This window comes from Amblyomma mixtum, chromosome 1, assembly GCF_055824585.1.
Source record: "Amblyomma mixtum isolate Tamu chromosome 1, ASM5582458v1, whole genome shotgun sequence".
Classification (NCBI taxonomy): domain Eukaryota; kingdom Metazoa; phylum Arthropoda; class Arachnida; order Ixodida; family Ixodidae; genus Amblyomma; species Amblyomma mixtum.
The window spans coordinates 23,530,808-23,557,264 of NC_143012.1; positions in this window are offsets into that span (position 1 = coordinate 23,530,808).

Here is a 26,457-nt window from a genome sequence, read left to right on the forward strand (position 1 = left end):
CGGAAGCCATCGGGTTCTCGACTAATGCCGCTTATCTCTGTCCCGCTGTCTTTACTAACGCGCGGAAAGGCAGTCTGTGCGATGCCCTTGATGATAAGCCGCTCCTCGCGAGCTGTCTACTAGATTTTTCGTGTTTCAAGAGATGCGCGGCCAGAAATGTCGTTTAGCCTTTGAATGACGGCCGAAATGGAACTGTGTGTTAGCGCCGTGTGAGCTCAATTTACTTTGCACCTCCGAAACGTACTTTCATACAGTCTCGTTCAGTGGTGGATTACATTTATTTTCTTATCTTTGTGTTATCGCCTTTCTGGACCATGGAGTGCTGTTCTTTTTGAGGTGTGCATTGCTTGCTACGTATGGACGCTCGCTCGGTGCGCGTCGTGGACGCCGACGTTTCAGCAAAAGGTGTCTTGTAACGCTATAGATTGGAGCGCGAGACGTTTGTCAAAGTTGTATTCAAGCGGCGCTGGAGGAATGCTTGTAGTGTGATGGGTGAATAACATTTGTTGCCGGCGCGAATGGCCGGCGTGCTCAGACACCGCGATGAACCCACGAGCTCCATCCCATCTCCCCTTCGTTGCACACGTATGGATTCGTCCGTGTCTGTCATCAGAGCCGTTGGCCGCCGCCGCTGGCTTGCGGGCACTTCATTTTGAAAGCTGGGTAAAGGTCGGCTCGACAAGAGGTGGCTTACATTTCGTTCCGAGTGGTTCGTTCATGAATCCCGCTCACGCGTGCACAGATTTCTAGAATACCATTTGCGCGAGAGGCAAAGTATGTGTTTCTAATTTCAGACTGCTACGTTACGAAAGCGCCGATGTGATTCGCCGCTTGTTTGCGCCTAAAATTAAATTAAGCTCTCGTGTCATTATAGCTGCGCCTGTTGAAGGTGTTAATTGTTTCATTGAAATACTTCCTACTTTGAGCACGTTCAATGCTTTCGCTGATTTTTCTAGCAGCGTTGGGTTAGGCTGCCTCCATGCAAGAAACACACCTCTTTACTGCGCTGTTGGAGCTGCACTTGAAGGAAAAACTAAGTGAATTTCAGGCGGTATTATCGTGACAGTAATTTGCTGTCTCAACCTCGCGACTGCTTTTGAAACGGCGCAGCTGCAGCCTCTGTGTGCTGTATTAGTTTTCTGAATAATGAGCGCGGCATGGAAGCGCTGCAACCCCTTGTTTCTAAGAGCGCGCGCTGATGTATGATATGCTGTTCCGTGTTTGTGCTTCAAGTTATAGGCGCAAATCTGTGGTGAACTGGTTGCTTCTGCCTGCTGGTTTTGTATAGCTTGTGCCCGTTTGAGTATCGGCTTACGTACACTCGGCCAAATCTTTAACTGGCTTAGGTGTTGCATCGCTAAATGCACCTTGTAAAAAGGTGCCTTTTGGCTACACTGCTGGCATATTCATGTTGTAATTTGACGCGTGAGATGGCATTTCATAGTTTCTTTTTGTTCATATAATGTTTGAGTGGAGTACTTGCATGTTTAGATCAAAGTTATCAGAAATGTTCATCGTCTGCCGCTACGAAGAGCCGAAACAAGCGGAATACGCAGCAATGGTTCTGGTGGCGCATTTGCACTAATCTAGGTTTGTCCGCCATGAGAGGAGTGGTACTTTACCCAGAGGATGAGGCCATGTGGACCAGATCCATTGCTGCGTATGCCGCTTGTTTAAGCTGTTCGTAGTGGCAGACGAATGTTTCTGATAACGTTGATCTAAACACGCAAGTACTGCACTCAAACATTATATGAACAAAAAGGAACCACGAAATGACATTTCACTCGCTAAATTACAGCATGAATATGCCAGCAGTGTAGCCGAAAGGCACCTTTTTTACAAGGTGCATTTAGCGATGCAACACCGGAGCCAGTTAAAAATTTGGCCGGGTGTACCAGGCTTAATTCACGCAGGGTATCCTGAAGCGCTTCTTCTATAGCGGTTATAAGAATAAATGCTGCAATATTCTCCTTTTTGGATCACTGTGTAAGGTGCACTGAATCTGTATTTTATGGAGGTGGCATTCTTAACAGCTCCAATGCAGATATGTGGCACAATTGTTCGAAGTCTTCTGTTACAAATAGTGTAAAAGGATTGCCATAAAGAGATCAGTATTGGCTGTAACAGTATTGCCATACAGAAATCAGTATCACTAGTGGATTCAGAGTAGAGTGCTCCAGGGATTAGGGGTCTTTGTTACAATGTTTTATGACGACACTTATAATCTGTCGTGTATTTACTGAAATGATTGAGCCGGCGTGATAGCTCAGTGGCTATCATGTTCGTATGGCGACCTGAAAGGTGCAGGTTCGTTTCCGGCCTAGGCGGTCGCATTTTAATAGAGGCAAAATGCTAAAGGCCTGTATACTCTGCACAGGTGACCGAAATTATTCCCCAGCCTTTCACTTCAGCGTCTCGTAGCCTGTGTCGCCTTGGGTCTTTGAACCCCATAAAACCAAACCAAAAGATCAAGATTGCCTTTCTAGAATGGCATAGCCAGGATATGCCTTGCATTGTAAAGCACATGTGTAGAGATGGAATGACATTTTTTTTTTCAGTTCCTCTTATATTATTTTTTTCCTTTGTGCTGTACAGGTGAACATGCCCGGATGATTTACTGCAGACAACAGGCCACAAGAATGCTTCTGAGGAAACTAGCCGGACTGTTACTTTCAACTTTTATGTTACTGTGGTGCATTCTTATGGTGCATGTATTGCACATTCCCAGCCTGGATAGCTTGGAAATAAAGTAAATTTGTAAGTATATTGATTGTTTCATGTGTGAACTCTGTCTGGTGACCTTTTCAATGCTTGTAGACAGTCTATAGGCAGTCTATAGATAATGGTCTACTAACAGTTTAGTAGACAGAGGTCTATAGACTGTCTATAGACAAAGGTCTATAGCACTGCCAGGCCACACACCTATGGAATGTCTATAGACAGTCTATAGACATATGTCTACTGGACCAGTAGACTTTTGTCTGTAGACTGTCTATAGACAGTAATCTACAGGAAGTCTATGGCCATAAGTCTATAGGTCGTCTATAGACGGTCTATAGACAGCTCTATAGGAAATGTATGACCATAAGTCTATAGATCGTCTATAGACTGTCTATAGACCTGTGTCTATAGACTTCCTATAGACCTATAGACTTTCAGTAGACATTTGTCTATAGACTGTCTATAGACAAAAGTCTACTAAAAGTGTATGGCCATAAATCTATAGACTGTCTATAGACCAGTCTAAAGGATTTGTCTATAGACAGTCTATAGACTTCGTGGTTCGTCGTGGTTGGGGTGTCCATCGAGAGCCGAGACAGTTATTGCGCCATTTCCTTTCCAAAAAAACCACTAGTTTCTGTCGGGACAGTTGTACCCGGGTTCGGTCCCGGCCGCGGCAGCAGCCCTTCGATCCCTTATAAAAATGGTCTATAGACTTTCTATAGACTTTTTATAGACTCTATAGCCATCCTATAGACTTTTCCTTTTGTCTATAGACAGTCTATAGAAAATCTATGGACTAAAGTCTATAGCTGCTTCTATTTACTTTTGTCTATAGACGGTCTATAGACACTCTATAGACTAAGGTCTATAGCCGCCTCAATTTCCTTTCGTCTATAGACTGTCTATAGACCCTCTATAGACTAAGGTCTATAGCTGCCTCAATTTCCTTTCGTCTATAGACTGTCTATAGACTCTCTATAGACTAAGGTCTATAGCTGCCTGATTTCCTTTTGTCTATAGACTGTCTATAGACACTTTATAGACCAAAGTCTATAGCTGGCTCAAATTGCCTTTTGACTATAGACTGTCTATAGACACTTTATAGACTAAAGTCTATAGCTGGCTCAATTTCCTTTTGTCTATAGACGGTCTATAGACTGTCTATAGTCTAAGGTCTATAGCCGCCTCAATTTCCTTTTGTCTATAGACTGTCTATAGACTGTCTATAGACTAAAGTCTATAATTGCTTCAATTTCCTTTCGTCTATAGACGGTCTATAGACTCGCTATAGACTAAAGTCTACAGCTTCCTCAATTTACTTTTGTCTATAGACTAAAGTCTATAACTGCTTCAGTTTCCTTTCGTCTATAGACGGTCTATAGACTAAGGTCTATAGCTGCCACAATATCCTTTCGTCTACAGAAGGTCTGTAGACTCTCTATAGACCAAGGTCTATAGCTGTCTCAACTATCTTTTCGTCTATAGACGATCTATAGACTCTCTATAGACTACGGTCTATAGCTGCTTCAATTTCCTTTCGTCTATAGAGGTCTATAGACTCTCTATAGACTACGGTCTATAGCTGCTTCAATTTCCTTTTGTCTATAGACGGTCTATAGACTCTCTATAGACTACAGTCTACAACTACCTCAATTTCCTTTCGTCTATAGACTGTACACTATAGATAGTCTACTGCCTATAGACCAGTCTATAACAATCGTAATTTTATCTAACAATGTTCGATACACTGACTTTCGACTAAGTCCAGAACAATGTCAATTTCTTTTTGCACTACATGTTGAGGGGACCTGCATTTAGTGACCGCAACTATGTCGGGAGTCCCCCACCTCCTTCGCTATTACGGAAATTAAAAAGTATTGCGTAAGGCCATTACACACCCTCCTGTATAATGTTTTCAGGAGCCTTGACAAGCTCCTTTTCGTTATACCGTGACGTATATTGTCAATACAACTAGATATTTAATGCTAACAAGTAAGCCGAGGAAAGGCAGCCGTTCTTGAAGGGCGCCCGCAAACTGTAGTACATCGAACGAATACGCTGCCCCTTAAAGGAATCGCTCTACACAATTCCATTCCATCTTTCGATCGTTACTGTCCAACGCGCTGAAATCAGAAACATTTCATCAACGGTTCTACATTTCTCTTTAAAACGTCCTGAAAATAAAGGGGGAAATACGGGTGTGAGAATGCAAGGAAGCGCCCATCCCTTAGAAACATCTTAGATTAATCTCAAAGAGCCTGGTCCTCTCTGCGATTAACATCTGCCATTTCTACGTTTGCAGTTTGCATTCACGTGAATAAGTGCGGGGACGCAACGATCACAAAGCCAGTATTTTTTCGTTCCTACCCTTGCACCTGTTGCTTCGGAGCCGATGACACGCTGATGTGGCACATATCAGTTTTCTAAACACGAACACACGCAAAAAAGACGTTATGCTATGCAACCTTATAATTATTATTTGAGAATTGTTCCACATACTATTCGGTGGGAGATGCGGCGCGTATACCGACAAGAAGTTAGATTTCGGTTCTGTTTTCACGAAAACAATAAGATTATTAGAGGGTAAGCGAAGAATTTAAGCTCATAAACCAATTGCCTTCTGTGGTCTTGGATATCAGATCAAGCTGCACACGGCAAGAGTGCGAGCGATAAAGATACGACCGTGAAATGGGTTTCTGTTTCACGTTTTACCCATTTTACTGCGAGACGGCGGAAAATCATTCGGGCTGCAAACAACCCTGTGCGTGGCTGCATGAATGGCGTTGGCGTGTTTCTCGCGGATTATGTTTTCTTCAAAATCCAGCTTCATCGTCCGCTTACGGTAAGTCTACACGTTTATATTTTATTCATTTGGTCTCCTAAACCACTCTAAGCAGCTGTGTGTGCAGAACAGATTATGTGCGCAGTTACAAACGTACTATCTTCGTTTCTAAGGCGGAAGCCATCGGGTTCTCGACTAATGCCGCTTATCTGTCCCGCTGTCTTTACTAACGCGCGGAAAGGCAGTCTGTGCGATGCCCTTGATGATAAGCCGCTCCTCGCAAGCTGTCTACTAGATTTTTCGTGTTTCAAGGCAGATGCGCGGCCAGAAATGTCGTTTAGCCTGTGAATGACGGCCGAAATGGAACTGTGTGTTAGTTATCGCCGTGTGAGCTCAATTTACTTTGCACCTCCGAAACGTACTTACATACAGTCTCGTTCAGTGGTGGATTGCATTTATTTTCATATCTTCGTGTTATCGCCTGTCTGGACCATGGAGTGCCGTTCTTTTTGAGGTGTGCATTGCTTGCTACGTATGGACGCTCGCTCGGTGCGCGTCGTGGACGCCGACGTTTCAGCAAAGGTGTCTTGTAACGCGCTATAGACTGAAGCGCGAGACATTTGTCAAAGTTGTATTCAAGCGGCGCTGGAGGAATGCTTGTAGTGTGATGGGTGAATAACATTCGTTTCCGGCGCGAATGGCCGGCGTGCTCAAACACCGCGAAGAACCCACGAGCTCCATCCCTTCGCCCCTTCGTTGCACACGTATGGATTCGTCCGTGTCTGTCATCAGAGCCGTTGGCCGCCGCCGCTGGCTTGCGGGCACTTCATTTTGAAAGCTGGGTAAAGGTCGGCTCGGCAAGAGGTGGCTTACATTTCATTCCGAGTGGTTCGTTCATGAATCCCGCTCACGCGTGCACAGATTTCTAGAATACCATTTGCGCGAGAGGCAAAGTATGTGTTTCTGATTTCAGACTGCTACGTTACGAAAGCGCCGATGTGACTCGCCGTTTATTTGCGCCTAAAATTAAATTAAGCTCTCGTGTTATTATAGCTGCGCCTGTTGAAGGCATTAATTGTTGCATTGAAATACCTCCTACTTTGAGCACGTTCAATGCTTTCGCTGATTTTTCTAGCCGCGTTGGGTTAGGCTGCCTCCATGCAAGAAACACACCTCTTTACTGCGCTGTTGGAGCTGCACTTGAAGGAAAAACTAAGTGAATTTCAGACGGTATTTTATCGTGACAGTAATTTGCTGTCTCAACCTCGCGACTGCTTTTGAAACGGCGCAGCTGCAGCCTCTGTGTGCTGTATTGGTTTTCTGAATAATGAGCTCGGCATGGAAGCGCTGCAACCCGCTTGTTTCTAAGAGCGCGCGCAGATGTATGAGTATGCTGTTCCGTCTTTGTGCTTCAAGTTATAGGCGCAAATCTGTGGTTAACTGGTTGCTTCTGCCTGCTGGTTTTGTATAGCTTGTGCCCGTTTGAGTATCAGCTTACGTACACTCGGCCAAATCTTTAACTGGCTTAGGTGTTGCATCGCTAAATGCACCTTGTAAAAAGGTGCCTTTTGGCTACACTGCTGGCATATTCATGTTGTAATTTGACGCGTGAGATGGCATTTCATAGTTTCTTTTTGTTAATATAATGTTTGAGTGGAGTACTTGCATGTTTAGATCAAAGTTATCAGCAATATTCATCGTCTGCCGCTACGAAGAGCCGAAACAAGCGGAATACGCAGCAATGGTTCTGGTGGCGCATTTTCACTAATATGGGTAAACGACTTGTCCGCCATGAAAGGTGTGGTACTTTACCCAGAGCATGAGGCCATATGGACCAGATCCATTGCTGCGTATGCCGCTTGTTTCAGCTGTTCGTAGTGGCAGACGAATGTTTCTGATAACGTTGATCTAAACACGCAAGTACTGCACTCAAACATTATATGAACAAAAAGGAACCACGAAATGACATTTCAATCGTTAAATTACAGCATGAATATGCCAGCAGTGTAGCCGAAAGGCACCTTTTTTACAAGGTGCATTTAGCGATGCAACACCGGAGCCAGTTAAAAATTTGGCCGGGTGTACCAGGCTTAATTCACGCAGGGTATTCTGAAGCGCTTCTTCTGTAGCGGTTATAAGAATAAATGCTGCAATATTCTTATTTTTGGATCCCTGTGTAAGGTGCACTGAATCTGTATTTTATGGAGGTGGCATTCTTAACAGCTCCTTGCGAGTCAATGCAGATATGTGCCACAATTGTTCGAAGTCTTCTGTTACAAATAGTGTAAAAGGATTGCCATAAAGAGATCAGTATTGGCTGTAACAGTATTTCCATACAGAAATCAGTATTTGACTAACATGGAAAATTGGGCGTGTTGGTACATGTCTTGAACAAATAAATAGCAGCGCAAGGAGACGAGGACTAGACGAGACAACAAGGACGGCGCTGTAATCAGTATCAGTACTGGATTCAGAGTAGAGTGCTCCAGGGATTAGGGGTCTTTGTTACAATGTTTTATGACGACACTTATAATCTGTCGTGTATTTACTGAAATGATTGAGCCGGCGTGATAGCTCAGTGGCTATCATGTTCGTATGGCGACCTGAAAGATGCAGGTTCGATTCCGGCCTAGGCGGTCGCATTAGAGGCAAAATGCTAAAGGCCTGTGTACACTGCACAGGTGACCGTAATTATTCCCTAGCCTTTCACTTCAGCGTCTCGTAGCCTGTGTCGCCTTATGGGTGTTTGAACCCCCAAAAAACCAAACCAAAAGATCAAGATTGCCTTTCTAGAATGGCATAGCCAGGATATGCCTTGCATTGTAAATAGAGATGTGAAGGCCTGAAAAAAACACTGCAATTTTGGAAAAAACCGGTTTTTTTCGTTTTTTTCAGAGAGGAAAAAATGGAAAGAAACATCGAAAATTTCAATTTTCAATTTCAAAATGCAATTTGAAGGTTTTATGGTAGCTTGCTTTCAGTTTACGTTTTTGTTTTTGCTTTGAAAACCATTACAGCATGCATCGTTAAAAGATTGGAGAGCAGTCGTCATCGCCGGTGCCAGCTAGTGCTTTTAAAACGTTCGTGCTGCGTGTACGCGGGTTGAAGGCCAGGCCACATATAAGCTCCAGGCTTGACTTAAAGACACACTAATAGTTTGAAAAAAATGGCTGCAAATTCTACAGCGCTACACACACGGCATAAATAACATACGCTGCTGTGCACGTAAGCGATTTTAGCCAAATACAAGCCTAGCTTCTTGATTTCCAATGTAGCAGACTACAGGCCATCACAGGAATTAGGTCCAAGACAGGGGTCTTCAGCGAAGCACGTGGCCCCATCTACCTGGTGGCAAGACCATCTACCTGGTGGCAAGACCAGCCGCTAACTCGTCTGGCTTGCCGACTGCTGCAGATACCACCATCATCCGCCAGCTGCGAACTAAACAGGTCCCGTTTCGGAAACGTCCATACAAGGATTCGCAACAGGCTTTCAGGGGAACGCGTTCGAAAGCTTGTGTATGTGCAGTCGAACCTAGCTGTGGACACAGCTTCAATCAATGCTGCTGCGCGTAGTGCCGCATCCAGCGACAGTGACTCTGAGTCTGATATGGAGTGACTTATAGATCAGTTTTCATCAAGTTTTCATATTTGTGGAACAAGAAGTTCCTTCCACAAATATGATATTTATATTTCCATATTCGCCTGAAGTGCAAATCATTATTTATCTTCTCGGTGCAATAGAACAAGAAGTTTGTTTTACAATATGGCATCTATAACTACATATTCGACTGAACTTCGGAGCATTATTATTGATCGTCGTGCTGTTGCAAATAAATCTGTTTTTGTCATGTTTTGCAAAATTTCCAATTTTTCATGAAAAAAACCCTGAAAAAAACACGGTTTTTTTCATGCCATTCAAAATTTCTTGAAATTTTACATCTCTAATTGTAAAGCACATGTGTAGAGATGGAATGGGAATTTTTCAGTTCCTCTTATATTATTTTTTTCCTTTGTGCTGTACAGGTGATCATGCCCGGATGATTTACTGCAGACAACGGGCCACAAGAATGCTTCTGAGGAAACTAGCCGGACTGTTACTTTCAACTTTTATGTAACTGTGGTGCATTCTTATGGTGCATGTATTGCATATTCCCAGCCTGGACAGCTTGGAAATAAACTAAATTTGTAAGTATATTGATTGTTTCATGTGTGAACTCTGTCTGGTGACCTTTTTCAGTGATCGTAGACAGTCTATAGGCAGTCTATAGATAATGGTCTACTAATAGTTTAGTTGACAGAGGTCTATAGACTGTCTATAGACAAAGGTCTATAGCACTGCTATGCCACACACCTATGGAATGTCTATAGAGAGTCTATAGACATATGTCTACTGGACCAGTAGACTTGTCTGTAGACTGTCTATAGACTAATCTACAGGAAGTCTATGGCCATAAGTCTATAGGTCGTCTATAGTCCGTCTATAGACAAGTGTCTATAGACGGTCTATAGACAGCTCTATAGGAAATGTATGACCATAAGTCTATAGATCGTCTATAGCCTGTCTATAGACCTGTGTCTATAGACTTCCTATAGACCTATAGACTTTCAGTAGACATTTGTCTATAGACTGTCTATAGACAAAAGTCTACTAAAAGTGTATGGCCATAAATCTATAGACTGTCTATAGACCAGTCTAAAGGATTTGTCTATAGACAGTTTATAGACTTCATAGACTGAAGTCTATAGACAGTCTATGGACTATCTATAGAAATTTTTATAAGGGATGGAGGAGAAATACAAAAGGCGCCCGTGTGCTGTGTGATGTCTGTCAGTGCTGGAGAGTGGGCGAAAAAAATGTGAATGAAAATTGCTTCTTGAGGAAAGGAAATGTTGCAGTAACTGTCTCACATATCTCGGTGCAGACCCGAACTGCGCCATGAGAGAAGGGATAAAGGAGGGAGCGGAGGCCTCCGTCATAATGTAGGGGATCTTTAACGTGTACCGACATCGCACAGAACTCGGGCGCCTTTTGCGTTTCGCCTCCATCGAAACACAGCCGCCGCGGTCGGGTAGTGGTCGAAGTTGATGATGATGTCCTCAGGCATAACGGTCGAAGTTATTCCGGAGCTTGACCCGAAAGACGCGGGTTCGATCCCGGCCGCGGCGGCTGAATTTCGATGAAGGCGAAATTCTAGAGGCCCGTGTGCTGTGCGATGCCAGTGCACGTTAAAGAACCCCAGGTGGTCGAAATTTCCGGAGCCCTTCACTACGGCGTCCCTCATAGCCTGAGTTGCTTCGGGACGTTAAACCCCAATAAACCAATAAACCAGTTATTCCGGAGCTACTGCACTTCTTTCTTCCTTTTTTTTCTTTCACCCCCTCCTCCAACCTTTCTACCACGGAGCTGATGTGTCCACAGAGTATTGAGATAGTTACTGCGTCTTTCCTTTCCTCAAAATCAATTTTTCATTTCCATTTCTATTAGCCCACGATTATCGTCACCTCTGTGGCGTCCTTCCCTTCTTCCATTTTCCTGTTTTAATCAAAGCCAGCCCAGCCGCGTCCGACTGGCCGAAGCCGCCGCCGAAAGTCAAGACCTTTCGGCCGTCGTCTAGGCGGGTAGCCCTCTGGCTACCCTCTTTCTGTTGGACAATAAAAGTTTTCCTATCCTATCCTATCCTATCCTATCCTATCCTATCCTATCCTATCCTATCCTATCCTATCCGCGTTCGAGATCGAGGAAGTAAAGAACGCCCTGCACGGCCAGCACGCTCCACGAGAGACCGGTCAGAAGAACAGCTCGTGACCGCACTGCCAGAACGTTGCACACGATGGCCGAAGACCACGACGAAGACGAGCGACCTGGCCAGGCGGCGACGGAGGAGCAGGGCGCCAACGAAGCTCCCGACGAAGAGCACGCCAAACGGGACGGCTCTGACAGCGACGAGACGGCGGAACAGGAGCCAGAGCCTCCGTACTACAGCCCGGGCTGCCCGTCCACCACCGAAGAAGAGGAGGCAGCAGCCGCCGCCGCCGCCGCTGGGCCGGAAGAGGAAGGCGACACGTGGGCCAACCGCGTCTTCCTAGCATGGGTCCTCTGCGGCGTCGGCGCGGCCATCATTGTCATACCACTGGCGTTCATTCTGCTGCCGCTGCTCTTCCCCATCGAGGAGGGCAAAGCCGCCGACCGTGCCGTCCCGCCATCTTCGGACGAGAACAACGGTGGTGGTGGGCCGCCTGGGGGCCCGATTATTATTAATCCTTCCTGCACGAAGACCAGCCCCAAAATTTCCGGAGACGTCTCGGGTCTCAAGGACGTTGACTACCCCGGGAAACTCAACTTAAGTCAAGGTGCACTGAAATTATACTGCCTGTACAACAATTCTCGATACCGCAACTCAGCCGGCAAGGATTTCCTCCCCAGGCACGTCCCGTTCGCTATCTGCCCTAGCCTGGTCTACTGGTCGATGGCCATCACGGGTGGCGTTATAACCAGCAGGGCAGAGAAGTTCGACGAAAAATACGGCCTCTACAAACTTCGGGAGATCAGTATGAATCAGCTGACCAACGTAACAGACGGTAAGCCTACAAATATCTTCATGACCCTCGGAGGATACCCCGAAGACAGCGGGCATTTCCATCTCCTAGCCGCCAACCACACCGTAAGGCACCGTCTGGTCCGCGAAGTGTACGTGAAAAGCTTGAAATACAAGCTCAATGGTACCAACCTGCACTGGGTGAGCGGAAGCAAGTCCTGCGAGAGCGGCCTCGACGAGCAGCGATGGAGGACTCTGTATCTCTTCCTGGATGACGTCTTCGCCTTGGTGAGCCTGAATTACTTTCCAGACGAGTTTCTCATGACTTTAATGATCGACCCGCAAGATTTTTCAAACACCGCCGCAATTCAGCGCCTGAAAAAGAAGGTGTTGTGTCCCCTTATTGCTTTTGTGTGTGTGCGCCCCCTCCTAACCCCCCCCACGGTGCGCCCCCGCACCCTCCTCCTGTTCTGGGAAGCCACTCCCTTCCGTGGACGCTTCTCAGCGACCCTCCTTTCTTCGGGCGGCCAGTTCGGCTCCTGCCTCGGTCGACGCTGGTCGCACCCTCATCGGCTTTAAATAAACGAAGTCTAAAAGTACCGTGTGCGTCTTTCGCTGCATTCAACACAGCGACCGGACACGACAGAAGGCAAATCTAACTTTTCTAAACACTCACCTAATAACAGCGGAGAAAAACACCCTCAAGGCTTACTGTGAAACCGCGAGCATCATCGCTGACATTGTGAAGAATATTACGGATAACCAACCAGCTGAAAACAAAGTGTGCACGAGCGCTACGGTGTCTGTGCCCGCGTGGACATCAGAGTCTGAGGCGAAGCCTGTTGCAGCGCAGTCGATCTCCAAAAGGGAAGGCAGGCTGGCAATGTACGAATTGTGCAATGGTACAGGGTGCAAAGTGGAAAATTTAGGATACCCGTACTGCCACGTTTGCAAGACGAAGCTCGGCGCTGACGACGTGCTCTGTGCTTCGGACAATAAGGACGCTGCACTAAAAAAATACCACGCTGTGGATGAACTGTGCATACTCCTGCACGACATGGACTTCGACAACTTTTTCAAGCAGTGTGTCCCCAAAATCCCGGATCTGTTCTTGAGAACGAAATCTTACATGCACTGATGAATACCGAGAATTTCAATGCGACGGATTTTTTACCTGTCTAGTATAAAGGCCCAGAGTCATTTTTTTTTCGGGGGGGGGGGGGGGGGGTATCAAATATCAAGCGCGAAAGAACTACGGTGAGCTCTTAACGCGTGTTACATGTCTGTATACGCGCGGTGCGACGCATCAGTGATAATCTCATTCCTCGTTCCGAATATGTATCTCGTTCATCGAGGAACAGACCGACTGTGCTTCCTCGGGAGCTGAGAAGTGTTAGATGCTTTTTTTTTTACCGCTCGGCGCTTACGTGTCATGTGACTGAACCTTAAAATCTAATTTGGGGCCGAAGTTACGAGCATGTGCATGTGTTCGGTGAGCTTCTATTCCAGGATTGCTACCATTTGCACAGCCCGCGCACGAATCCTAACCAGCGGGAGATGATCTTCCGGAAGCGGCATTTTAGAAAGCCTGTAAACGGATATGTTTTGGAAACGTGGGGCATCCGACGAAAGGTATGTTGGACTCGCAAAAATATTTAAAAATAAAATGACCCAGCCCGTGCCAGTGCGCGTTCTCGAGGAGCAGACGGGTGAACTTCGACGTCTTTAATCTCGTAAGGTTCTGCGATAAAACGTTTCTTCTTATTGCGCCTCCAGGCGCACTTTCTCTAAAAAAAAAAAAAAAAAACAGGAAACAGGTGAGCACGATACGCGCTGCGGGTCGCAAAAGCAGGAAAGGAGAAAAAAAGACCCCCTTTCTTACCTCTAGAAGGAATGCAACGTTACCGATAATAAAATGCAGGTTTCATTTTAAGGTAATAGTGCTACACATGCAGAAACGCAACGGTTATTCATATGGCACCACTGAACCTCGTATCATTTTGAGCGAGCGTTGTTTGTTTCTTTACTCTCACTATCGATGCCGTTCGCGTCCAATGAAACACTAACATGATAACTGAAGCGAGAGCGCAATAAGAACAATGATTGCTGCTGGAAAGAAATACACACTCTAAACACGGCTATGCCTGTACGGGAGTGGAACAGGAGCAAGCTGTCCTCTAGTGCACTGCTCTTCTAAAAGGTACGGCGCTAGAGGACAGCTCCCTTCCTTTTCACTCCTTTCTGTACAGAGTGCAGGCGGAGTGCATTACGGTTTGGTTTGGTTTATTGGGGTTTAACGTCCCAAAGCGACCAAGGCTATGAGGGACGCCGTAGTGGAGGGCTCCGGAAATTTCGACCACCAGGGGTTCTTTAACGTTCCCTGACATCGCATAGCACACGGGCCTCTAGAATTTCGCCTTCAAGAAATCCAGCCGCCGCGGCCAGGATCGAACCTGCGTCTTTCGAGTCAGCAGCCGAACGCCGTAACCACTGAGCCACTTCCAGCGTTTTTGGAGTAAGTGGCTCAGTGGCAAAAACACAACAAGCGACTACGCAAAAAGATCGCTGAAATCGAGAGGCGAATCGAGGAACATACACTTACTCTCCAAACACAACAATGGAACCAAATATGTGAAAGCGTCAATGGACAGCTCGGAAATAAGAAGACATGGCATCTTCTAAGACACCTGCTCGACCCAGAACAAACACGTCCCGTGCAACAAAGTCAACTGTACAGACTCATACATAAATATGAGGGTACAACTGAAGACCTAATCAAAGAGCTAGCAGAACGTTATCTAAACACGGATGATGGTACCACACAACCAGACTACCGGGGGACTCCTAATCCAAATTTAGACGCAGACATCACAGACGCAGAGGTCTGGTACGCAATTGGAAAATTGCGGTCAACATCTGCGGCAGGACCAGACAAAGTAACAAATAAGACTCTCAGGAACTTAGACGCAACGTCGATCGCGGCGGTTACAGACCTTATGAACAAATACTGGCATGCAGGCAACATACCACCAGAGTGGAAACACGCAAAAATCACTTTTATTCCTAAAGCGGGTAAGAAACTCAGCACTGAGAATCTCCGCCCAATTTCATTAACATCATGCCTAGGCAAACTCATGGAGCATATCATCCTCAATAGGCTCCAAAACTATGCGGAGGACATGAACCTCCTACCTGAAACAATGTTAGGATTCAGGGCCCAACTATCTACCCAGGACATACTCTTGCAGCTTAACAAGGACATAATTGAAGCTGACGAGGGAACAGGAACGAAAGCAATATTGGGTTTAGACCTTGTTAAAGCTTTCGACAACGTCACCCACAAAGCCATTTTGACAAGCTTGTCAGAAATCAACCCCGGAGAAAGGACGTACAACTACATCCGATCCTTCCTCACTAACAGAACAGCAGTGATAACGGTCGGAACAATAGAGTCTGCCCCAATCACACTAGGAAGTAAAGGAACGCCACAGGGCTCCGTCCTGTCCCCTTTCCTTTTTAACCTCTCCCTCATCAAAATTCCCCCCAAACTGGCACAAATACCAGACCTACATCACACGTTCTATGCAGATGACATCACACTTTGGGTAACCAAAGGATGCGAAGGCTACATAGAAGACACACTCCAAGCAGCAGTGGACATCATTGAGGCATGCGCATGGGAATCCGGCCTCACTTGTTCTGAGCAAAAATCTGAACTCTTCGTGATCCGTCGTAAACAAAGAGGTAGGCGTACCACGACATCCCCCCCCGCAAATAAACGTCTATGTTAATGGACGATCTGTCAAAGAGGTACAGACCATGAGAATACTGGGGTTGTATTTACAAACAAATGGAAAGAATACTGACACACTCACTAAGCTAAAACGCACGGTAGAAGCGACGGCGCGATTAATCCGCCGCATAGCTAACCGCAGACAAGGGGTGAGGGAAAGAGATTTATGCCGCCTAGTGCAGGCCTTTGCGCTAAGCAGGATACTCTATGCCGCCCCTTATCTCAAATTTTCGAAAGCAGAAAAGGACAAATTGGATAGCATGATACGGCAGGCCTATAAGGCTGCGTTAGGACTCCCACTAAATGCCTCAACCGAAAGGCTTATGAGGTTAGGAATACATAACACCTACAATGAACTGAAAGAAGCCCATTTAATGGCTCAAACAGCGCGATTAGCCAATTCCAGAACTGGCAGGAGTATTCTTACCAGGCTCGGAATTAACTTTCAACCTACGAATAACGATGCTAAAGTAGACTTACCCCGCGACTATAGGACGGCCCTACTAATCAAACCACTCCCCAAAAACATGCATCCCTTACACCATGAGGGTAGAAGACAAGCACGCGCCAAAGCCTTACATAAGAAATACAGACAGTGCGCTGCAACACTTTATGTAGATGCGGCAGAATACAAAAATACCAATGCCTTTGCAATTGTGGTTGTGAACGAGAATGGTGACCACATCGTCTCGGCGACAATCAAAACGAAATCCTCTGAAACGGCAGAAGAGGCGGCTATAGCCCTCGCCCTAGCACATACCCAAGGGAGCATCATCCTCAGCGATTCCAAAATGGGTATCAATAATTTCGCTAAAGGGCGAATTACAAACACCTCCCTTAGAATCCTTAACGCAACCAAATTCTCACCAAATTATTCCGAATTGACATGGGTCCCAGCCCATTCGGGGAATCCGGGGAACGAGGCAGCCCACAATAAAGCCCGAGGTTTCGTCGACCGGGCAGTGGATGAGTCTGGCTCCCTGAATTTCACGAAGGACTCAATGATCACATATCATGATCTCACCAATCATTTTAAATTAGAGAGGAGAATTTTCCCCCCTCCAGACAAAAGACTTACTAAAGAACAAGAGGTTACGTGGCGTCGTCTACAGACGAGATCGATACGCACCCCATCACTCCTCGCGCACATTTATCCAGATCTTTACAACCCAAACTGCAAACACTGTGGCCAACGTGCTACCTACGATCACATCCTGTGGGACTGCAAAATAGAGCCACCTCCGGGTGATCTAGTTACAGCTCCTTCTCTCGAGCGGTGGGAGACCGTGCTGGCTAGCTCTGACCCCAGAACGCAATTTTTAGCGGTGGAGTGGGCTGACAAAGTCGTCGAGGGCTATGTACTCTCGACCACTTAACGCGACCTCTTGCCAAGCTCTTCCCGGCGAATAAAATGTTTTACAATCAATCACTGAGCCACCGCGGCGGGGCAGGAGTGCATTACATTTGAAAATAAGCTGAGTTAGCTTTCAGTCACAAGGCATCATTGTTTTGCTGCTCGCGTTTCGCCTGACGCTGGTTGTGCATCATGCATGCGTGCTATGCGGTGGCCAACCGCCGAACGAAAAAATTTGAGGAGACACTTGAGCTCCGCCTTAAGGGTGTGACACGCTAGCGCAATGAGTTCCCATATATGCAGAATTGGTCATTGTCTACAGCCATAGATCCTTCGAAGCCCTCACACCACTCCTGGCGCAATGGTGCAGCGATTAAGCGGTGCGCCAGTGCCCTGCAATGGCAGGTGCTGTCAACGTTGGGCCTTGTGCGACCCAGGTTGCTCTACCAGAGATAGCAATCATTAATTGTCACCTGTCACGGCGGGTAGTTTGCTCACAATCCGGTGAGCAGGTCGCAATCACGCCGCGAAGTCACGTGACCTATAGGTGGCCCACCTGCCTCCGCGGTTGCTTCTCGGGATAGGATAGGATAGGATAGGATAACTTTATTCGGCTCTAGCACAAGTTTTTTTTATGTGGTCAGATGAGTCCATCCGCAACGGTCGGTTGCCCCTATTACAGGGCTCCGCTGGATGCTGCCGTCAGCTGAGCTCGCCGTATCAAACCGATCTGGTCATCGCGGTAGTCGCTGGAGAGCAGACCCTCCCATTGCTCCACACTTGGGTTTTGTATAACTGGGACGATGTCGACTTTTTGACATGCCCATGTGATGTGATACAGTGTAGGTTTTTCATGGCACCACGGACAATTGTGTGCGTAAAGTGGGGTGAATTTTACTTAGTGTGTTTAGATTTGGATATGACCCCGTTTGAAGTTGTCTCCATGTGACAGCCTCTTCTTTGTTTAAGGATTTGTGCGGTGGTGGGTACCGCATCGTGCTGCCTTTGTAGTTGTTGAGTATGGCCGAGTATTCCTGAGGTACTGGCAGGGATTCCTCAAGGTCGTTGACGTTGGATGCTCGGTAGTTAGTATATCCTCGAGCTATCCTGTCTGCCTCTTGGTTTCCTGCCACCCCCGTGTGCCCCGGTACCCAGATGATCTTATTCTCGGGTGATTTTTCGTGGATTTTTCGCTCACGGTCGACGACGCCGACGGCGGATTTTCTGCGGCACGAGTTCTTTGACGCGATCGTGTTACAATTCGCTACCCAACGTGGCCCCGTCAGATAACTACTGAATTCATTTTAAAGAAATGAAAGCCACATGCCGCGGTGGCTGCTCGTCTACCGAACCGGAGTGCCCGGGCTCGAACCCGACCGCGGCGGCCGCGTTTCGATGGAGGCGGAACGCGAAAGGCGCCCGTGCGCTGTGCGATGTCAGTGCACGTTAAAGAACCCCGGGTGGTGGAAATTATTCCGGAGACCGCCACTGCGGCACCTCTTTCTCTTTTTTCTTCTTCCACTACCACCTTCCTTCCTTCCCACACTGCGCGGTTCACGTGTCCACGGAGATATGAGACAGATACTGCGCTATTTCCTTTCCTCAAAAACCAATTTACCAGTTTATTTAGCAAAAAGCCGCCCGTGCGCTGTGCGATTTCAGTGCACGTTAAAGATACCAGGTGGCCGAAATTAATTTATGGAGACCTCTATTACGGCGTCTCATTTTTGTTTTAGAGCGCAGCTCTTTGGCGTCCGTTCCTGGGTTTCGCGTCGTCGTCGTCGTCGGCGTTGTCGTCGGCCTCGTAACCAGCTCCGCCCCCCTTTCATCCGCAGCTGGGGTTGACTCACTATCGGCGTCAGCGGCATCAGTCAGTCGCTGCTATCTCTTCCCTCCTCCCTTTATCGTGTTGTCCGCTTGCTGCGCGCGCTTCGGCCCCCATCGTTTGCCGCTGGGTGTACACGCCGCCCCCCTCCCCCCTCTTCCTGCGAGTCTCCGGTTGTCAAAGCGGCGGCTCGAACTTAATTCCTTTCTTCGCTCCTCCTCCAATGCAACCCCTGTGCGGTGGCAATCAGAGAGCCAGATCGGTGGCGGCGGATCTGTATATGTGCACCGCCCGAGCCGAAATTGCCGCTGCCGTTCGCCCTGTGCGGTGGCAATCAGAGAGCCAGATCGGTGGCGGCGGATCTGTATATGTGCACCGCCCGAGTCGAAATTGCCGCTGCCGTTCGCCACTGCGAAATTATCTGCCAGTTCTTTCTGAGCCATGAGCGAGACGACCGATGGAAGTACTCCGTCTGCTAAAAAAAACATTCTGTGATAGCGCATACATGTGTTGCTCGATTTCTTTGCCTCAATCTATCGAAAAGGTGAAACAGCTTATTTGCTGCGCTCAAATTTCGCATTAGGAAGTAACGTAATCGTCGGTAATTTTTTTTTCTTTCATTCTCTCCTTTATCCCTTCCCTTACGCCGTGATTCGACTGTCAACCGAGATATGTGAGTTACCGGGTCATTTCTTTACCTCAAAAACCAAATTTTAATTTCAGTGAAAGCCGCAATAAGTGCCTCACTTCTCTGTGGACACCTGAGCCGCGCTGTAAGGGAACGGATGAAGGTGGGAATGAAAGAAGAAAGAGAGAAAAAATGGCTGAGGCTTAGCTAATGTCAGTAGCTAGTCTATAGTTAGTCAGATGCGAAGCATATTGATGGCTAGGCTTGGTAATACATGGGTTTCGTTGGTTGACGTTCATCACGCTCTTCATCGGTCTCTGTGGCACGCTGAAGCTTTCGCTTCTCGTTCAAATAAGCCCTGCTTCTAGGCGGCATCCCAACACCTGGCCGCCTCGTAAGTGCCCGGGGGGCGCTGTGAGCGCGCGGAGCGAGAGGACGTCAGTGCATCGGCTCCGCCAAGTTTTGGCTAGAGCCACGGATCTTCGACCGCAACCCCGTCAACACAGCCGCGGCTGGCTTCCCGAAGACGACAGCTACCTGTGCCTACCTCTCGCACACAGGTGGGGCAAAATTTAGGCCATTTAGGGCCGATCTTCACTTGGGTATCGTGGCGGCGGCGCTAGGCCTAACGTCTACGCCGGCGCCCGGCCGTGAGTGAGTCGCCCACCCGCGGCAAGATGGCTTCGCCAAGCTTACAACGTGGCTACGACCCGGACGCCATGGCCTGGTCCGAGGTTCCAGCAAATCCAGCGCCTGATAGCCCGGACTCTGCGCCCATCGAGAACTTGAAGTTATTCAAGCTAGTGGAACGCCGCTCCCGCAAGCGGAACGCTAACTCCAAGAAAGCGGACGCCACGTCGCCAGGCCGCTCAACACGGCACAGCGCTGCTGCGCGCGCTGCAGCGCTTCACGGTGGGCCCCAGGGACCTGCTTGGAAACCAAAGCGGCTTCCGCGGCTTCATCCCGAAGACATCGTTATCATCCTGAAGCCCCGGGTGACCGTCGCTCTGAAGGATGTCTTTCAACATGGTGAGCTGGGAGCAGCGTTCGCGGCCTACCTGGGCGCCAAGGCCGCAGCATCGCTCAGCCTGCTCCCCACATGGGAGCAAAACCTGATCGTGGCAGGCACCCGAGAGCCGCACGTCGCAGACAAGCTATTGCGGGACTTCGAACTAACAACACCGACAGGCCAGCTCTCTATGTACGGCCAGTTGAAGCTCACTGGTGACGTGTGCCGCGGCGTCATCACCGTGGCCAAGCACGAGACCAGTGAGTCTCTGCAAAACAAGATCCAGTGGCGTGCTGGAGAGCTTGCCGATATCCGCAAGCTTGGAAAATCAGACGTCGCGGCGCTCACCTTTGTGGGCAAAGTGGTGCCGCGATACGTTCATTACAACTCAGAAGTCACCCTTGTGCGTGCCTATAAGAAAACAGTCCCGGCCTGCGTGCGGTGCGGTACCGTGGGACACCGAGCGGACACATGCCCCTGCCCGGATCAAAAGTGTGGCCTTTGTGGCAGTGCGGTGTCGACCGTCGACGGGGTGGAGACACCGCATGAGTGCACTCCGTCCTGTGCAGTCTGTGGGCAAGCCCACGCCACCAACTCCCGGGAATGCACGGGGAAATTCAGGCAGCTCAAGGTGCCCGGCCGCAAGGCTAGGCGCTCCGAGTTCCCTGGAAAACAGCGACCTGGCCGGCAGCCCAGTCATCCCAATTCAGGTGCCGGTGGCGGAACGCCGCGTGGCGCTGACGGCATCGACAACAAAACGTCATCATCATCATCCTCGGTGAAGTCACCGCCCGGGAACAAGACTACGCCCCCACCGCCACCGTCCAGCGGCAGGGACGCTGGCCACTTCCCTGCGCTCAAGACAAATGGCGCTGCCGGCGCCCGGGCATCAGCGTCTCAACACGGCAAACAACAGGTGAGCAGCTGGGCTGAGATCGCCTCCTCCTCCTCCCATTCCCCCGCCTCCCCAGTTACCGTCTCCGCACTCGACGCGGAATACAAAAAACAGATCGACGTGCTCCGGGCACAGAATGAGCTTTTGCTCAACAAAATTCAAAATTTAGAATCAAAATTGGCGTCCGCCGCTCCGAGCCCGCAGAACTCGGACGCAATGGAGAGCGACGCGGAGATCTCGCCTGCCCTCGTGACAGCCATCTCCGCGATGGAGGAGCGCTTAACCTCTAAATTACGATCTATGATCGAGACCGCCATGGACCAAATCTTGACCAAGGTCAAATCTGCCGTCCCCGCGGTAGTATCAAAACACATCTTGGACAACCCCCGCCTCCTCCGTCGGACGGGGCCCATTAGGGACGTATCCCGTCCTTCAAAATTCAACCGTCTGATTATTGATTCGGACAATGAGGACAGCTGCCCCGCTCCTTCCATCATCACCCCCTTGATGGCGCAAGTAGCTGGCTCTGAGGCAGCCAATCCCTCCTCCTCCCCCCCAAGAATTTTAAATCATGGCGAGACACCTTAATCAAAGGAGTTCCGCCATCTCCAATTCGGCCATGTCAACTTCAATAACACAGTGGAACTGTAGAGGCTTTAAGGACCGCACTAAGCGGGCCAATTTCCGCCTCTACCTTGAAACTTTCGGGTCCTTACCAGCCGTGGTTGCCCTCCAAGAGCCAGGCCTGGGCGCCACAATTTCAAATTACACGACGTTCCAACAGGACCCCGCGTCTTGTCTTCTCGTTCACAAAGACTACACAGCCAACCTAGTGGATCTCGACCTCAAACTCGAGTATTCCTATGTAATGGTGACTATCCTACCACTCCGCCGCAGGGACCCGCCGTTGCATATACTCAATGTGTACTGCGCTCCCAAACTCAAGCGAGTGACTTTTGCGGACCTCTTTAGCCGCGCGCTAAGAGTAGCGGGCCGCGATCCCCTGCTGATTGTGGGCGACTTTAATGCTCCCAGTCAGCTGTGGGGGTATCGCAAGGAGGAGTCGCGCGGACGTAGGCTGGCGGAGCTTGCGTCCACGTTGGGCCTCACCCTCCACACGGACCCCGTCCACCCAACACGGCTAGGAAACTCCGTGACACGGGATACGTGCCCGGACTTAACCTTCACTCGCAACATACAACACGCAGACTGGCTCAACACCGAGGAGACCCTCGGTAGCGACCACTGCATCATTAACACTACACTACGCACACGCCCTCTCAAGCGTCCTAGAACACAAGCCCGTATCCCAGATTGGACGAAATTCAGGCAAAATTTTAACTCACTTGATAATACACCCATTTCCGCGCAAGGCTACACAGCATGGTCCCAACAGCTGCTGACACACCTTTCCTAGTACGAAACACACATCCAGCTCTCAGAGGCGGTCACGGACGTGGATAACCACCTTCTACACCTCTGGGAAGCCCGTCGCTGCCTCGTCCGCCGTTGGCGACGCCAGAAACACAATAGAAAGCTTAAAGCTCGAATTGCCGAGCTTACCCAGAAAGCGGCAGAGTACGCGGCCCAACTCGCCGACTCCAACTGGGTAGATAGATGCAACACGGCCGCGCGACAAATGTCCAGCCGAAACACGTGGCGTCTCTTTCGAGCCCTAATCGACCCAACCCAAACACGAACCGAAACACAAAAACATTTGCAGCGAGCCATGCACGCTTTTCCTGGCAACACGACTCAACTGGCACAGAAACTTCGGGACCAGTATCTGTGTACAGCCCAAGACCCCCGTGGATCTGCGTACTCTTATGCAGGCAGAGAGAACACGGAGCTGGATCAACCTTTCCAGCTCCATGATCTGCGGGCGGCTCTCGCCAAAATGAAACGGGGCACTGCGCCAGGACGGGATAAGGTCACCGTCAAGCTTTTGACGAACCTGCCCGACTTGGCATACCAGTCCCTCCTGGAATACGTCAATGCGATTTGGCGCGGGGACACCCCCCTGCCAATCGAATGGAAAACGGCTTTGGTCACTTTTATTCCTAAAGCTGGCAAACCAATTGACACAGATAACCTCCGCCCCATCTCTCTCACCTCATGTGTGGGCAAACTAATGGAGACGATGGTGCGGGATCGGTTATCTACATATCTTGAATACAAACATGTCTTTGCGAGCACCATGTTCGGATTCCGCCCACACAGATCCGCACAGGATGTCCTCCTGCAACTCAATCGGGAAGTCCTTGACCCCCTCGAATGCCCCCATAATGACCGGGTCGTACTCGCCTTGGATCTTAAAGGGGCATTTGACAATGTAACACATGAGATCATACTCACTAACCTAAGTCACACCGACTGTGGCCTCAACACATTTCGATACATAAGCCAATTTTTAATGGATCGTCAATCCTACATTCGAATTCAAGATAGAGACCATGGTCCTTACCTACTCGGCACGCGGGGAACCCCTCAAGGCGCGGTACTTTCCCCGCTGCTCTTCAATCTGGCCATGATGCACCTGCCGGCCCAGCTGAGTGGTGTCGCCGGCGTGCAGCACGCCCTGTACGCCGATGACATCACTCTGTGGGCCACGCAGGGCAGCACAGGGGATATTGAAACCAGCCTGCAAACAGCGGCGACGATAGTAGACCGCTACGCCCGCCGCTGCGGTCTTCAATGTTCCCCTCAAAAATCGGAATTTGTGCACCTCCGCCCCTCACAGAAGTGCACAACTAAAATATCTCTTTCTCTCGAGAGTGGTCCCATACGCGAAAGTGATGAGATACGGGTACTCGGACTCTACATCCACAAACACAGGCGGCCAGACACTACATTGGCCAAACTCCGTAAGGTGGGGGACCAGGTGGGCCGCATGGTCCGCCGGGTTTCCAACAAACGCGGAGGGTTACGAAGTAAGGATGCCTTGCGGCTGGCAAACGCCTTCGTAACTAGTCGAATTCTCTATTCGACTCCTTATCTCCACCTACGGAAACAAGAGGAGGATGCCCTTGAGGTCATCCTTCGCAAAATTGTTAAACGTGCCCTTGACCTCCCCATCACTACTTCGAACAGCCGGCTTATGGCCCTTGGGGTGGTGAATACTTTCCGGGAGCTCCGGGAGGCGCACCTTACAAACCAGTACACGCGTTTGTCGCTAACGGAGTCGGGTCGCCGCCTTCTTGCTCGACTCCATATACAACACACCCCTCAAATGGAAGACAGGTTTCGCATCCCGGAACTGTGGAGACGTGCCCTCCACGTGCGGCCTCTTCCAGCAAACATGTCACATGAAGACCATAATGGTCGGCGCCTGGCACGAGCGGAAGCGCTAGCCCGATATTATGGCAACAAAACAGGTGTATACTACGTGGACGCCTCCGGCCCTCACCACGGGGGATGGTACACGGCCGCGGTAGTTCACAACAGCAACACAGTTAACGGCCTCACTTTCAGAGCCCGCAGTGCAACACAAGCAGAAGAGGTCGCGATTGCTCTCGCGGCCTCACATTCCAATTCAAAATACATAATTACCGACTCGCGAGGGGCCTGTCGGAACGTCGAACAAGGCAGCACTCCCTTCCTAGCCTATCGAATATACCAAAATTGCATACGGGATACGGACCCCGAACACCGTCACCTCATATGGGCCCCTGCTCATCAGGGGTTGGCAGGAAACGAGGCAGCAGACGCAGCCGCCCGCGCGCTCTCTCACCGGGCTGTTTTCTCCTCCCCACCTGATCAGGAACCCGATTTTAATCCGGTTTATACGTTCAAAAATATCGCAACCTACTTTCAAGATAGCCATCGCCTTTACCCTAGCCCATGTAAAGGCCTCAAGAAGGCGGATGAGCGGCTTCTTCTCCGCCTCTTCACCAATACATTGCTGTGCCCGGCAGCACTAAAACATTTTGACCCCTCCTTTAGCGGCAACTGCCCGCACTGTGGTGCGGTGTCTTCGGACACCTATCACATGGTGTGGGCCTGCCCCTCCAACCCGGCCATTCCCCCTATCCCCAACCCAACCCGGGAGGACTGGGAGGCGACCCTGCTCGGCTGCCACGACTTACAGGCCCAACAAGCCTTAGTCGGGCGCGCCCGGGCGGCGGCTACCGCCACTGGGGTCCCAAACTAGGGACCTCCACCTAGTGTTTGTAAGGATCGGTCCCTTACGGGCCGATCCAAACACCTCCTGTTCTGAATAAATGTTTTCACCACCACCCCGTAAGTGCCCGGAGAGTTGTTGTTGTTGTTATGATTGAGAGAATGATGAAAAGGAAATTGCACGGGCCTGCCTACTGGCTCGATCTGAGCCACCACCGCTGCCACGTGCAGACAGAGGAGAGGTAAGAGATCAGAGGAAAGAGAAAAAGGAAGACGCGCGTCGCAGCAACAACTGCGTCCGCCGGAGCGGACGCTGCTCAAAAAACGGATAAGCGGCCGAAGCCGCTGTGCCGCGCGCGCGATTAGTCCGAGACAGGACGCTACGTGCGCGCGGCTATGTACATACAGTTTACTTCTTGTGTAAGTAATTGTGCGCAGTGGCCGCTCGCGCGCACTTATTTTCGGACAATGCTTGGACATTAGCGCGCGAGCGGCGCGAACTTGATTACTTTTGTATTTTGTAAATAGTGTACAAAGCTCTACCCTGTCCTTTCTTGCTGTCGCTCCCCTCTATACTTCTCCTCACTATCCTCTCCCTTTCGTTTCCGCCGGCTGCAGCTCGGGTGCTTAAGATATTAGACAGCAATTGCCGCGGCCGGCAACACTCTTTTGCTTCACTTTTTTATTTATTTTTTTAAATAAACCACTACCACCACCACCGAAGCCGCCCTCGCCGAAGCGAGAACAGACTCATGTGCCCGGAGAGCGAGGCAAGCTCAGCTTTATAGAC